General features: G+C 39.1%; 1 long non-coding RNA gene across 1 annotated transcript in view; it reads left to right on the top strand.

Annotated features, from left to right (window-relative positions):
- LOC111539629 overlaps positions 1-16,696 on the top strand; it is a 50,022-nt gene that overhangs the window by 11,402 nt on the left and 21,924 nt on the right. Inside the window, exon 2 of the long non-coding RNA XR_002730738.1 lies at positions 14,269-14,379. This is a non-coding gene — a long non-coding RNA (uncharacterized LOC111539629). The remainder of the gene's footprint in view (positions 1-14,268; positions 14,380-16,696) is intronic.

Below are 16,696 nucleotides of genomic sequence, written 5' to 3'. Positions count from 1 at the left end.
TCTGAGACATCGCTCTCCACAATCTGTATAGCACCTAGTGTGTGAAAATTTCCCCAACTCACAGTTTTGACACTGGAAAGTGACATTGAGGTTAACACCCAGCTTCCCTCCATCTTGAGTTTTCTGGAGAGAGACTTGTCCCTGCCTCAACCCGCAGGAGGCATCAGGAGTTCTTGAAGGGAGAAATATCCCCGAGGACAAAGGGGAAGGCCAAAGACAAAGGGGGAAGACAGGACTACCATCCCCAGCCCTGGAAACTCTGCTCAGTAACTCAGCCAAAAGAGAAGCCAAATCAGAGTGGCTGTTCAGCAGCACCACACTGTAGAAGGATTTTTTCCATATATCCCTTGGGCATGAACCCTAGCCAGCCTTCCCACACTACTGGGATATCCCCTCTGAGACCTCCACCATTTGAGGTGAGTGGCACTCTGATTGTTTACTAAAATCAAGACAAACCTGGGGTTAAGGCAACATCTAGTGCCAAGAAAGCAGTAACCTAGCAGGAGAGGAAGGGTGGTGGGAAAGAAAGAAAACCAACAGATAAATTACAAAGAATCTCTAAGCAAACATATCCAATTAAAACCTAAACAAGTCAGAGGACTGAAATAAATAACAAATCATTCAATAGAAAGACATATTTATGTACATTCACAAGAAACAACAGTAAATGGGAAACTATGACTTCCTCATATGGAGAAAGCAAGGAACCAGTGACTGACCCCAATGAGACTGTGATATGTTCACTCTCTGACCAAGAATTCAAAATAGCAGTTTTAAGGAAACTCAGTGATCTCCAAGATAATGCAGAAAAGCAATTCAGAAATTAATCAGATAGATTTAACAGAGATTAAAATAATAAAAAAGATCTAAAATAAATAAACAGTGGTGCATCCAAACAATGGTGCTAAAACATGCTAAAAGGAAATGAACTATCAAGCCGTGAAAAGGTGTGGAGGAACTTTAAAATGCATATTACTAAGTGAAGGAAGTCATTTTGAAAAGTTTACATACTATATGATTCCAACTGTATGACATTCTGGAAAAGGCAAAATTGTAGATACAGTAAAAAGATCAGTAGTTTCCAGGGATTAGATAGGAGGGAGGGATGAGTAGGTGGGGCACAGAGGATTTTTAGGACAGTGACATTACTCTATGTGATACTATAATGGTGGATACTTGTCATTGTACATTTATCCAAACTTTCAGAATGTACAAGGCCAAGAGTGAAGCCTCCTGTAAGCTACGGACTTTGGTTGATAAGGATGTGTCAATATAGGTTCATTAACTGTAACAAATGTACCACTTTCATGGAGGATGTTGGTAATGGGTGAGGCTATGCACATGGGGATAGGAAGTAGATGGGAACTTTCCATACCTTCTTTTCAATTTTTCTGTGAACCTAAAACTGGCTTAAAATTAAAGTGTATTAAAAATCAAAATAAACAAAACAAGAGCTCCAAAGCTACATCATCACACAATCACTTTGCTTATAAGTATAGCAGTGGCTCAGATTCTTCCATAGTAATCAATTGATTAAAATGTTTACTATGGTCAAGACATGAGCAAAGACTATTACCATGTTTCTGATTAGTAATGAAAGTCTTGAAGAGTGGTGGGTTGGTAAGTGTTTAACAACTAGCTCTTTAGGAAAAAAAAAAAAGCACAATGTATGCATATAGATACCGTAGAAATAAATAACCTCAAGTACACAGATAATAAGATAAGTAATAAGAAAATAAATAGGAAATGATGGGTTTAGAGTGTTTTTTGCCTTTTTCAAAAATACTTTAAGCTTTTAAAATGTTTTATTTTGAAATAATTTGAGATTTACAGAGAGTTACAAGCTAGTACAGAGTGTTTTCATATAACCCTCACCAACAAACTTCCTCTAACTTTAACTTATTACATAACCATGGTCATTTGTTAAAACTAGAAAATGAACATGGGTATAATATGGTTAAGTAATGTAAACACTCCATTTAGATTTCACCAGTGTTTCCATTAGTATCTTTTTCCTACATTCCAGAATCCCATCCAGGATGCCATGTTGTATTTAGTTGTCGTGCCTCCTTGGTTTCCTTTGATCTATCAAAATTTCTCAGGCTTTTCTTCTTTTTTCATGACTTTAGTTTTTAGTATAACTTATTAATTGTATGTGTACTTTTGAGTTGTTGGCTTTATAGGTTTATAATTTATTAAAGCAGTTACCCAAACAGTGTGGTTTTATGGATCGATGTTATATGGATAGAAGTTACTAGGGATAAGTCCACAAGAATCTGTCATTGGTCTTTTCTCCTCAGCAGTTTTACTAATGACTTAGAAAAATCTATTGCTGTCATGAAAATCATATTAGCAAGTGATACAGATGGGGAAGTGTAACAAATGTGTTGGATAATACTTCAGAACTATGGGGACCATAACATGATAGGCAAATCTAACAGCATAAAGTATTACAGGGATGAATGTATTACCCAATAATTGTGTGCCAAAAAAAAAAAAAAAAAAAAAAAACCCTCTATTGCTGAGCCTAGAGAGATGTGATTTAAATGAAGTGCATGTTAAAAACATGCTTAGGGCTTTAAGATTATTCATGTTCCTTTTGTGGACAGAATGGCTACCGGAGGGACTGGTAAGAGGTAACTTGAATGCCTGGGTTCCAATCAGGAGCGTGATCTCTCCTCCATATGAGGGCATTAAAAATATTTTCAGGAACATACTAGTCCAAAATTAGGTAGCTAGTCTGAAATGGTATGTGATAAGAATGATCTAATTTTCAAGGGAGAGTCTAGAATCATCAACAGCTGTTGCCTAGGGAGGTACGAAGAAGGACCTGGAAAGGTGAGGCCAGGCAGAACTCTCTGCCAGTGAACAGGTAGCCACAGAGGCTTTGTATTAGGTTTCTGTAACCAAGGGGAAGGAGGGTGTTCCTTGAGGTTAGAAGGTACCCTCTAGGTTAGGGAATGGGTGATTGCAAGTAGAATATGTGCCCATGATGTCATTTTCCTGCCAAGACTCTATTTAGCTTGCTCTGCTTCCATAGAAATACAATGTCTATCCTAAAAGACCTGATAGTTGTATCTGTATTGATCAGCCAAATTCAGAGCATTATGGTGAATAATTCTGGATACCAAAACCCTGGCCATTTTAAAGGGAGGTAGGGTGAGTGATTAGAGACTGTAAACAATGCCATGTGATAAGCATGCGAAAAATTGAAGGATGCTTAGCTTAGCGAAGAGAAGATAAAGGGGAAGGAAGATGGTCATTTCTGAGTATATGAAAAGCTGTGTCACGTGGAAACACAATTAGACTCAAATAAATGAATGGGCACTACAGAAAAATAAATTTTAGCTCAAAATACAGAAGAGCTTTCAATTATGAGGGCTGTCCAAAAATGGATGAGGCTATCTCAGGCAGAAGTGTTCCAGTAGAAGAGAATAAACATTTGGTAGACATGCCGTCTGGATGATTGATTTAGATCTGTGATATCATGACATGTGTTTCTAAATGTGACAAAGTGCCTATCTAGCTGGTCGCTAGTGGAATAATATTAGTATAACATAGATGTTATGTTGGATCATTTTGGGCTCACATCAGCTCTTTAATCTTTTGCACTACTGAGCAACCCTCGCTGAATGTAACTTGCCCTCATGCTGCTGAAAACAGACAGCCATGTAGCAAGCACAATGCGGTATCCCATGTCTCTTCTGTCCAGGTTCATCTTAGCTTAGTTTAACCAGGTATTTTGACTTGGACGTGCTTGTGCAGTTCTTCCCAATATTTGTGGTTTTAAAAACCCAGTACTTAACCTTTCTCACACTCTCTTCCATCAAACCAACTCCCCTCTTTCTTTCAAGGTTAAGTTTTATATTTACTATATCCATTTTTAAAGGCATTTAACCTTTTAAAAACTATGCTGGTGTTTTTCTATTAGCAGTGTTTTTGGTAATGGCCTTCTTACCAAGTTACATGTAGTTTCGGTAGTCTGTTTTTGTGTCTATTTTGCCTATTAGCCCAGGAAGCTTTAGTTTGTGATTTGGAAGAATAAATGATGACAGAACAGAATTGCCCATATTGAATGACGTGTTGGACTGAGAGCAATGGTTCCCAATCCTGATGAGACATCATAATCACCAAGGGAACCTTAAAAATCTTCAAACCTGTAGGGCCTACTTCAGGACGTCCCAGAGGTGGGATCTGTAACATTGTGTTTTTACCAAGTTCCTTTGCAGCCAGCCTGAAACTAGCTGTGAAGCTGTGATTTGGAATCACTAGACAGATGACCTCTAGCTTCACACTTTTAAGATGCTACCCACCTCCCCTGTCATCTATTACAATGAAACACACACTATCCTTGGAATAGTGAAGCAGCAAAACATACATCTCAATGTCTACATGGACAGCTGCCCCCACTGCACTGAATTTTATGTATCAAGCACAGTATGTTGAAACCCTGGACATTGTGCAAGATAAACATCTCCAGTTAAAATAGCCTTCAAGTCACAAATGTCTTCATATCACTAAAATTTTAGCTCTCAAGAACATTGTGTTTATTGAGCAAATTTAAAAGGTGAGCTTGTCTTTCAGCTGAACAGCCAGAAATTTAAACAGATTAAGAATATTCTAAAGTTGGAATGCAAATTGACAATAGGACTCTAATTTGTGACTATTTTCATCCCAACCAACATGGGACATTTTGATATCACTGGAAATCTTTACTTGCAAGAGCTGTTATTAGAATAGGAAGGGTGGGGTGGTCAGGATGCAGGTATGTTTACTCTGCAGCTGGTCATTAGCCTGGAACTTGCTCAAGTCGATTTTATGGCCATTAATTTCAATGTTCCCATTAGAAAATTTACTTCGAAGGCCATTTGCGTGACATCTGCTGTCCTTTCAATCTTGTCTTCTCCCCTCAGTAAATGTAATTTCCACAGTGACTGCTTAACTGACAATTTTAAGCAGGCAAATCTTGAACTTTCCACATTAAATAGGAATCTAACTTTGTAGAAAGTTATCTATAGCGATGAAATGTTTTCTTAGTCTTGTGCTGAAGTATAAATAGGCAGCTGAGCTATGGGCCTACTGCTGTCGAATCTTGATAAGAGAAATGACAAGAGGTTTGAAGAAGAAGAATAAGAAAAATCTGATATAAAGCTGTGCTTCAATACTTTCAGCAAATTATAGGATATTAATTACCCATCCCTCGTTGTCTCATGTGCAGGAGGCTTATTGCAGCAGAACAGAGATTATGCCCTCCATTGCGTACCTTGGTTGTCTGGCAAAACAAATTTAAAACAGGAAGCTTAACTCACAAATCAAAGATAAAAAATATTCCTTTTAACATTTCCTTGAAATTACTAGATCTGTTCAGCAACTGCTTTTGCTTGCTAATGAGGTAAGATCTCATTAGAGTGGCGAGTGATTCTGTAAGCCAGAAACCCTGCATTTTGCAGACACTGGTCTCAAAATTGTCACCACTTGCCTTGACTTCTTGGCCTTCTGTAGGTCTTTACAACAAAGAGAGAAACCAGAATTGCATTTCTTCAGTACCTTTATAGAATTATTTGACTATGAAATCATACTTCACTGGATAAATTTCTGTAGGTAAGCAGAAGATATTTGAAATATTAATAACATGGGAAAAGTAAAAGAGTGAAAGCAAGTCCTTTGTGGAAACTAGAATCCTTGCTATCTTCCATCCTAAGAAAGAGCGTGAGATAAAAGTGAGAATATTTTCTGAGCCCTAAATTCTCTTAAATGAGCAAGAGTGAATTGAAGCTTTCAGTGGTCTCCAGGCTACTTGAATGAGAGGCCCTAATCCAGAACAAGAAGAGTTACTGAAAATGTAAGCAAGAAATAAAAGGAGAGAAAGCATTAAGAAGGGAAAAGAGGAATAAAAGTAGACAAGGATGAAAAGAGAACAGAATACTTCATACCTCATATACTATGTTCGATACATTGCATACGGCAACATCTTAGAAATATCATTTGAAAACTACTGTTCACTTTCCCAGGAAATTAAATATTAAAACAGCTTGTTGTTCGTTTTGCTACTGTATTGTGAGTTCCCTCTATTGTGATTAATCTTCCTCCAGTGCTACCATACACCTAGCACATAGTAGACATTCAATAAACTGGAGGAGGGGGAGGCAGCGGGATAATGTTTGCGTTTTTATTTTCAAACTCATTCCATTTTTTTGAATAAGTATTATGTTCATATTGTTATGAACTGAATTGTGTTGCCCCCCCCCCACCCTTGCTCCAACATGCGTATTTTGAATCCCTAATCCTCAATATGACTCTATTTGGAGATAGGGCTTCTGAGAAGATAATTAAAGTTAAAGGTGGTGGTAAGAGTGGGGCCCTAATCCAAAAGGACCAGTGTGCTTATAAGAAGAGGAGACATGGGGAGTGCATGCATGCAGAGGAAAGATCATGTGAGGACACGGTGGGAAGGAGACCATCTACAAGTCAGGAAGAGAGGCCTCACGAACCCAAGCCTTCTGTCACCTTTGTCTTGGGCTTTCAGCCTCCAGAACTGTAAGAAGATAGATTTCTGTTAAGCTACTCAGTCTGTGGTATTTGATTATGGCAGCCCGAGCTGACTAAAACAACATGGCCCTAAGATTAAAAGGTAACAGTGAAAAGTCTTTATCCTTGCCGCTTTCTCAAATGATTATATCCTTCCCTCCCTTTTAAACAGTACGCAGCATATTAATGAATGACTTTCTGGTGGACCATGACTAATGTGTCCATCAGTAATGCAATGGAACCTAATAGGCTGTAGTAGAGTGATCTCCTTATAACCAGGAGATATGCAGGCCTTTGAACTATTACCCTTTTTGATTCTCACACTGTGGTAACTTTCCATTTTTGTATTTTTAGAAATAGTTTTTAAGATTTTTTTCTCCATCAGTTATCAGCTATTATTGGGGCTATAAATGTGCTTAACACTACCATCAGCTCCATTTATTGCTGATTACCAAGTTTGTTAAAATTGTTTCTTTTTTAAACAATCTTTATTTTATTTTAAGTTCCAGGATACATGTGCAGGATGTGCAGGTTTGTTACACAGGTAAATGTGTGCCATGGTGGTTTGCTGCACCTACCAACCCATCACCTGGGTATTAAGCCCCAAATGTATTAGCTATTTATCCTGATGCTCTCCCTCCCCCCTGCCCCAGGCCCCACAAAAGACGCTAGTGTGTGTGTTGTTCTCCTTTTTGTGTCCATTGTTCTCATTGTTCAGCTTCCACTCACAAGCAAGGACATGCAGTGTTTGGTTTGCTATTCTGCCTTAGTTTGCTGAGGATAATGGCTTCCAGCTCCATCTATGTCCTTGCAAAGGACATGATCTCGTTCCTTTTTATGGCTGCATGGTATTCCATGGTGTATACGTATCACTTTTCTTTATTCAGTCTATCATTGATGGGCATTTGGGTTGATTCTTAAAATTGTTTCTAAAGTAGAAGTCAAGAATACCTAAGTGACAGCCAAGCTTTTCTGTATAAGGTAAGCACGTGGGCTTTGATTTCTCTTTTACTGTTTCAGAAGTCAATTTTTTAAAAATGACTTAATTTATTATTTAATTTAAATTAAAATCATTTAATTTAATTAATTTAATTAAAATTATTATGTTCTAGTTCCTGCCTATGTTCTGGTAGTTGAGGTTGCCAGAGAAGTGATTTGCAGTCAGCATTTTGTATTCATAACTGACTGTTCCTCCTCTGTAATTTCACCGTCTAAAATGTCCTGGTTTTGCCAGGAGGTGGCATCAGTTTGCCTGGTAGCTTACAGTTATGGACCTTGCACTGTTTGCCTTTGAGAGTTTCAAAAATGTCCACCTATTCTCAACCGATCAGTTTCATATATCTGCCCAGATGATTTGATATACAAACAGAAAACTATTTGGAGCAATATACTTCAAATTAAACAAGAAGCCCCCTTATATGTGAGCTTTTCCATTACACATGCATGTGATGCTCTCTGGAAAGGTGTATGGTGGGCAGTGCTCAGGCTGAGGACTTAAACTGTGAACCACTGCTTGTTAAGCATCATCACTGCCATAGATTATAACTAGGCAGATGAAGACCGCTCTCTATTATTCTCTCCTGGTCCAGAAAAGGAGCAGCCGCTTTCTTGCTCCTTAGTCTAAACTTAACCACACAATAAAACATGACCATTTCCCCATATTTTTATTCAATTTGAGAGAATCAGCCAGGCCTGGATGTACCTTTAGTTCTTTCACATGAGTCTAGAGTCTGAAAGATGTGAGTTCAAATCTTGATTCCAGCACTTACTGGCCACATGACTGTATCAAAGTTTCTTGATGTCTCTACACCTTGCTTTTTTGGATGTAAAATAGGAATATTCTTAGTATCTATCTCATAGGGCTGTTGTTAGGATTAAATGAGGTGATATGTGTGAAGAATTTCTTGGAACCTTTTGGCATGAAGATCAGTTTATTAACTATTTATGGGCTACTTTAAAAATTGAGAGTTGGAATATATTTAAGTCCCTTAGAAAGAATGTATATCCATACAAATTAAATTACCTACATTATTTAACAGAAGAATGTCAGTGAGAAAATGGCATGCTCATTATCCCCAGCAATTTTGCTATCAGGGCACAACTCTGATCTTTCATTGTGGAACTAGCTTGTAAGTCAAAAGGGATCCACAGACCATGGGACGCTCAATGCTGGAACACAACACTAATAGCTGATGGATAATTTGACTGATTAGAATAACCTATCACTTATCATCATCAATAAATCACAGCATGTGAAACCATGCTGCACACCTTGAATATTGTTGCTTCAACTCTCGTTCTCCTCTCATAGCACAAAGCATTTTGCTTAACAACAGCCACATTCTTATTAAAGTAAGCCCACAGGAAATATTTGAAAATGGTAGCCTAAGACCGGAATCACATGAAGGTTTGTTAAAATGCAGATTTCTGAGGCTGGGCTGGTTCTGGGAGTAGGAATTATTAAGACTGCAAATGATAACAAATTTACAGAATTATTGCCCTGAAATGTACAAAGGTAGGCTTTTTAGTCTCTTTCTTGAGTTTTCCAGTTTTTTTCTTGTGCATATTCTCCAACAAGAAAGCAGTTAATCTAGAACAGTGTTTTCAAACCCCAGCTCCCACTTGTTTTGGAATTGCACATTAGGAGCTTGATTTCAAAGGTGTGCAGTGAAGCTTGGATCATTCTAATGTTTCTCCAGAAATCACAATTCTGACAATCCTGATTTTATCAAAGCTCTATGAGTGCTTAATAGTTTTTCTGAATAGAAGACAAATATCTTTCTCTTGTTAATTCTTTTATTAAAAGATATATAACAGTATATTTTATCCTACTCTAGCCTTACATGAAAACCTAACCCCAAGAGTGTATATGATGTAGTATTTGACATTTTGAATAAATAATGGAACATCTGGAATCTTCAAAATCAACCTAGAAATTTCAGTTTTGAACAAATCTGTTAATACTCTAGGATCTGGATAAACAAATTACATTGCCTATGCTGAGTTAAACCAGATTAATGAAACATTACAAGTATCTCAGTGTAATACTCCAGATTTGATGTAATCTACCTCTGCAACATATAGCTTTAGAGAGGCACATTCCCCTTTGCCTCAGAGAAGCCATCTTTTTCCCAGACTGTCATCTTCCGTGGCTATCACAACTGGCTCACTTATTTTTTAAGTTAAATTATTTGTCTTCCATGTAGTTGGAGAAAGTCAATTATCTTAAAAACTTCAGTGGTTTCTCGTTGGTTATCTTCAAATGTGACACCCTCATGAGGACAAAGAAAACTTTTCGAAAGGTCCTGATGAATGTGGAGCAGTTTTAAAATTACCCAGGGCTCAGTACTCAACTTCTCAGTGGGGAGCAAATGTCCATCCTGTGAGAGGAAACTCCAATATTCAACAAGTTTATGTAATGAGTCCAAAGTCCCAGGACTCAAGGAATACACTCAGCACTTTGCCTGAAGTCATGTATGGAAAACAAACACTTACTTTAGTACCTACAACATTATAGGATAAAGGCCATACTAGCGGGTGATGAATATCATGCCTTAGGAATGCCAAGCAGACAACGATTTTCTGTACTTTGCTTTAGAGGTGAGAGCAGCATTGGAGGCTCAGAGAAAGTGACATACAGAAGACAACAGCTGCATTTTGGTTGGAGGTGATTTGAAGATGTTTGTTATTTCATATGGTAGGGATGAGGGAAAATGGGTGGTGGAGAGAAAGGTCTACTTGTTTATTTTCCATCTCCTGTGGAGTATTTGACATCTGGGAGTTCCAAGTAGCATTTTTAAAGCTGTGTTTCAAATCACCCTTATGATTTTCAATTGGCAATAATCTGAGATGCCCCAGATGATCTTTTACACTTTGGTTAAATATTGTGATGATGCCTTTATAACTACTTCAAATGGCTGAACCACTGGCCAAATTTTGAAAAGTAGATCATCAGTCCAGAAAGTGTGACACTGTGTTCACACACAAACAAGGATTGCAAATGATGCAATTTTAGCACCATATTCTTCATCTAAGACAACTTACCAGAATCCTTTGCATAAATTAATAGTTAAGATTCTTTCTATAGTTCTCCAGTGATCCAATAGTGCACCTTCTCTAGTGGCTGACTATGCGCAGACATCAGTATCTACACAGAGTCTAATCAAGTTGTCCAACTAATATGCTGAGATCCCTGGAAAAACCCAGGAATTTTCAGAAAAGCATTAGTTACCTCTAGAAGTGTTATTTCTTCCACTTTCTTTCTCATGTTACCAAATAGTTTCGCATTAGCTCTAAAGGAGGTAATCTACTTACTCTATCAGGTCCCTTATCTGTATTATCTGTGGCAAATAATTCTGTTGACTTTGCTCTGAATAATTACCAAGAGCTCACTTAACAGGGCCATAATTCTCTCCCCATCTGACTGAGGAATGTTCTTAAACTCCCTTAATCATTCCAGCCCACATTCTTTCAGTATAGCAACAGCATGTCTGTAACTTTTGTTTCTTTTAATTCAGGATCATCAGAGTGGGTATAAAACAATGACCACCTTTCATAGAGTGAACTATACTTATACTATACTTACAGTGTTTAATATATATTATCTCATTTGATCCTTAGGACAAAAAGTTATATACATATATGTGTATCTATGAATGTATGTATTTATTGCTTTTTATAGGTAGTACTGAAACTACAGTTCAAGGGCAGTAGCCCAAATTTACTCCACTAGTGAGCAATAAACTCGGGATTTTAAACAAGTCTTTGGTTTCAAAAGTCTATTTTGTTAAGGCTCATAAAATAATTCTTTGGTGTAGCAAAGCCCCTTGTTCATTTATATAGACCACTTTAAATGTATTGAGTATATTAGTTGGAAACATTTTGAATACTAGTGACAAAAAAAAAAAAAAGCTATCTCAAGCTAGTTTAGTAAAAAATGGAAACTTATGAGTTCAGTTGTCCGCAGGAGAAAGCAGGGGTGCCGCTGAGCACAGGCCCATGGAGCTAGGGACTCTTGTTCTGTGAGGCCTCTCTTTCTCTCCCTCCTTTTCTTTCCTTTTCTTTTTGCACACCACCTCCCCCAACACACACACCTTTTTTTTTTTTTTTTTTTTTTTCCAGACAGGCTTCTTTACATAATGAGAAGCAAAGCCTTCAGCAACATCTCTAGCTGGTTTGGGTTAGATGCCCATCTCTGGACTCATCAATTGTGGCCAAAACAATGGGGCCCTGTCATGTGAAGCCTCCTTTAGAACCTTCACATGTCTAGAATCAGGAAGAGAGGAGATTCCCCGAAGAGGGAGGTTAGCATTCCCGGGAGGAGGGAATTACATGATTTTCAACTTATATTTTCATATGGGTAGAAATGCATTTACCACATGCACTCCTAATGTAAATCAGAATTTCTGATTTTCTGATGCTCTAACCACATTTCCTAATGCTACATTGCACCCAGCACAATGTCTGGCACCCAGCAGATGTTCAACTGCCATTCTTGAAAGTATAAATACATTTCACCCATTTTTACCTTCATTCTACTGCTTCATTAAAAATATTTTGTATTTTCTTACGTTCCAACTGGAAGTCTATAACTTAGTACCCATGTAATAAGGGATTTGGCACTATCACCTCTCTAAAATAACATGTTAAAATGGTAAGCATTCTATGGTTTTCTTGGGTAGACTTTTTTTTTTTTTGAGGTGGAGGCTTGCTCCGTTGCCCAGGCTGGAGTGCAGTGGCACAACCTCAGCTCACTGCAACCTCCACTTCCCTGGTTCAAGCAATTCCCCTGCCTCAGCCTCCTGAGTAGCTGGGATTACAGGCGCACATCACAACACCTAATTTTTTTGTATTTTTAGTAGAGATGAGGCTTCAGCATGTCGGCCACACACGAACTCCTGACCTCAGGCAATCCGCCCGCCTCGGCCTCCCAAAGTGCTGGGATTACAGGTGTGAGCCACTGCGCCCAGCCAGGGAGACATATTTATGTTTAAAAAGTAAGTGTATCTTGTCATTGAGATGCTCATCCACAACAGTAACAAACCCCATTCTAACACCAGCTTTGTGGTTTACCAAGTGATGTCAACTTCCCAATGTGGTAGATGACAAGGTGTGTATATAACTTGAATAAAAGCCAGGGCAAAGAGTTGAAACCAGCCTCATTGTCTGGGTGTTACTGGAAGTTCTTGTTATCACGGCAGAGGAAATCAAGGATGCTGACGCTCCAAAGATCAGGTTAGAGCAGAAGTTTAATAAGCCAAAGGAAGAAAGCTCTCGGGAGCAGAGAAGGATCCCAGAAAGATGAGTTGCCATTTTACAATGAAATGCGAGGGTTTTTGTAGACAAGCTGGTGGGGAGGGGTGTTTCATTTACATAAGACTCGAATGTCTGACAGTTCCCACCCCACTTTTTCTAGTGTTCATGCGGGCTCCTTAGTCTTCCCACTGTGCATGTGTGAAAAAGGCCAGGAGGCAGAATCCTCCACAGTGGACTCTCCTGGTCCAGGGTAGCTCTTCTTATCAGTGCTGCTGCAGGCACTCCCAGCTGTGCAAGCCTCCTTGTCTGAGTATTTCCAAGAAGGGAGAGGACTATGCTTGCTGGGGCTCACTGTATGGCTGTATGTCACACAGGAGGCCCCTTTCTGTGTTAGAAGCTGCTTTTTGTCAGAAGGGAATTCTACTTAGGACCCTTGCCCTATCTGCCTAGTTGATTTCTTTCTCTCTCCTCTCACAGAGTGTCACAGAAAGAACTCCAATCCATCAAGCAAAAGTAATTAACAGCAATTCAAATCTTTATTGGACTCTTAGAAAATAAGGATATCTAATTTGTAGCTCCCACATAGATTTTTGTCTCCACTCCTGTTGTTTTTAATTAATTCAATAATATTTACTAAATGTCTCCTATGTGTCAGACGTGCTTCCACGGCCCATACAGCCTGCATGTCTCCCCTCCCTGAGTTCCCCTCTTCACTCCTTGGATTCAACTCTCAACCTCAAACTGAGTTTTGAAGTCAGTCAGGGGTGGGGGAGGGTGGTTCATTTTTTTTGTTTGTTTGTTTGTTTTTGAGCCAGAAGTTTTGCTCTTGGTGCCCAGGCTTGAGTGCAATGTCGTGATCTCGGCTCAGTGCAACCTCCTCCTCCCAGGTTCAAGTGATTCTCTTGCCTCAGCCTCCCAAGTACCCGGGATTACAGGCACCCGCCACCACTCGTGGGTTAACTTCTTTTTTTTTTTTTGTACTTTTGGTAAGACGGGGTTTCACCATGTTGGCCAGGCTGATCTTGAACTCCTGACCTCAGGTGATCCGCCTGCCTCGGCCTCTCAAAGTGCTGGGATTACAGGCGTGAGCCACTGCGCCTGGCTGGGAGGGTGGCTCTTGACTTACAGGGCCTCCTCTCCCTTCCAAGGTCTTCTTTAATTCTGTACATTATTTTACTTATTTCTAACAAGTACCTTGATCTTCATTTGTGAAATCTAGTGACCCAAATGCAGCTCCCAACCTCCCTGGGAGTTGATAGGGGTGGGCTTAGGAAGAGAGGGGAGAGAGGAAGAGCTGCTCTTCCCAAGATGGGTTTTTGTTTTGTTTTGTGTTTATTTGTTTTGGCTTTTGGTTTTTAGTAGATGCGGTATGTGCACGTGGGAGGTGAGGGAGAGAGCAGACTGCAAACCCTGTAACTGATCCATTTATTATCTGTTCTTTCAACTGCGTAACATGCTTTTCAAATGTGTTTTTCTATGTTTCAGAGGCAGAAAAGGGGAGAAAAAGAAGAAAAAGGAGGAGAAAAGGTAAAAGAAAAGAAGAGAATGAATTGCAGCTGAGGAAGTGGAAGAGCGAGAAGCGCTTCCAGATTCCAGGTAACCTCTTTCTTTGACTCCTGATTTTGTCGTTCATCTCCCTAAACGCCTTAATGACCTGTAACACAGGTGACTCACATGAAGGCCACATGGTGTATGTTTCTCTCACCACTGTCTGCTATTGAAGACATAGGATTTAGTTTTGGGAAGATGTGTGCTGGAAAAATAAAAAGCAGACACAGTGGTTGAATGCAAAATGAATCATAGGAATTATCCAGTAAAATGGCTTAAAATCGTATTCCAGGCTCTGAAATCATGGAAAGTCTGTCTTAATGCATTGGAACCTAATCTAGTAATTTCACCTGGGTTTCCCATCCAGGCATCTCTTCTCTAATTTGTTCAGAAGTAAACAAATTAACAGCTTTTAAACAGCCAATTGCCATGGACATTGATGAAATCTATGGTTTCCTTACTTGATGTCCAAAGACATTTCTCCCTATTTACATCAAAAACACTTTGGAATTCTTAAAGACAGCAAGCCTTTATTTGAAAGAAATACACGTTGAAGTTCCTTAAGGATGAAAGCAGAGCTGTCTTGGAGCTGATGCTAAAGCAGAGTCAGAAGACCACGTGTATTTTCAAATAAATCTTGAAAAACTCCTGAGATTTGGGAAAGGGTGTAATAGAACACTGCCTGTAGCTGAGACTCACAGAAGCTTATCACAGCATAGAAGAAATTGATGGAAAACTCACATGGGCATCAGAAGTTTCCTTTTATTGGAAACTTTTGCAGTTTTGGAGCCTCCTTATAAAGACGTGAGTTGTTAACAGGCATCTAAATCTGGCACTAGAAACAATTGAGACGATTTTACAGTGTATCTGCCCAGATCCTCACTACTTGATTTTCTGGGTGTTTTCTTATTCTTGACAGTTGCCTCAATCAAATTCAGGCAGTCTTTTAAATTTCTGTCTAAAATTAACTGGTATTTTCAGGTATATTGGCATCATTTTAAAATCTACTTATTTTTAAGAACATTTGAATGTGAAAAGAGATGTATATGCAAACTGTTGGATCAGGCAAGTTTCCTTCAGGCTGTCTGGATGTGTCTATCTATAGCATTTGGCAAATACCTAGCTGTCACTCAAAAAAGATAGCTGTATGTTCAAAGTTAAATCTGAAGTACCTACTTGAAGTCTGCTTTATTTATTTTTTTAATTTGGCCAGTTCATTCTTGGGGAATGGAAAGAAAGGAAAATGGCCAGGCACCGTGGCTCGTGCCTGTAATCCCATCACTTTGAGAGGCCAAGGCGGTTGGATTACTTGAGGTCAGGAGTTCAAGACCAGCCTGGCCAACATGGTGAAACCCCATCTCTACTAAAAATGCAAAAATTAGCTGGGTATAGTGGCACACGCCTGTAGTCCCAGCTACTGGGGAGGCTGAGGCAGGAGAATCACTTGAATCCAGGAGGCAGAGGTTGCAGTGAACCAAGACTGTACCACTGCACTCCAGCCTGGGTGACAGAGTGAGACTTTGTCTCAAAAAAAAAAAAAAGAAAAGAAAAAAAAAGGTGGGGGAAATGAAAGGAAATGTTTCCAGCTATTTAACTTAATTCCATATACTTTAAAATTTACATTGAACATTAGAGAGTTCTTCAAGTGAATGGTGAATATTAGTCTGTCATTTTACATTAGAAGCAATGGGCTTAAGTCCTCAAACCACATTATAGCTAGACAACACAAAATGTTCTTCCTTAGTGTTAATTAACTCAAATACTCAGGTCAAAGGTCTTTATTTTGGCCTATGAATAACCAAATACTGATAATCCACTTTGCTGATTGAGATTGCAAATCTACAGGTTTTGGGGGATTGAAGTAGGGTTGTTTTTTAGGGGGTTGGATCTGGAGTTTGTAAAAATCTGTTATACGGCTAAAACAACTGGAATTCACCTCTTTGTCTCTGAAATCTTAGAGATAAAGCCTATATCCTTAGTATATAGCCTGGGGTTTAAAGCGAATTGATGCTGATGGACTCTTGGTTGCCTATGCTGTATCCTTTCTTCTTTGTTTCTACCAGAACCTTGATTCTGTTTAAATATCTCCTCCTGTCTCACATAGTCATGCATTTCAGGGGAAGCTGACCCCAATCCCACCTCTAGGTGTGGGCCTGATTGGCAGAAACATGACAATCTCATCCCCTTGCTCATATTTAGTTCAGTGATAGGCATGGGGCATGGCTCTGGCCAGTGAAACTAGAGGCAAAGTTTGCTGGGTGGGGGCAGACGAGGAGTTTCAAGGACCGTTTCTGAGAGAGGATTATAAAGATATATTTCCCTTTTTCCTCTGAATGTTGTTGTATTTGGATGTGATGCCTGGAGC

Source organism: Piliocolobus tephrosceles, chromosome 1 (genome assembly GCF_002776525.5).
Source record: "Piliocolobus tephrosceles isolate RC106 chromosome 1, ASM277652v3, whole genome shotgun sequence".
Lineage (NCBI taxonomy): Eukaryota > Metazoa > Chordata > Mammalia > Primates > Cercopithecidae > Piliocolobus > Piliocolobus tephrosceles.
Note: the sequence above shows the minus strand (reverse complement) of the source record. Positions and strands in the feature narration are given on the sequence as shown.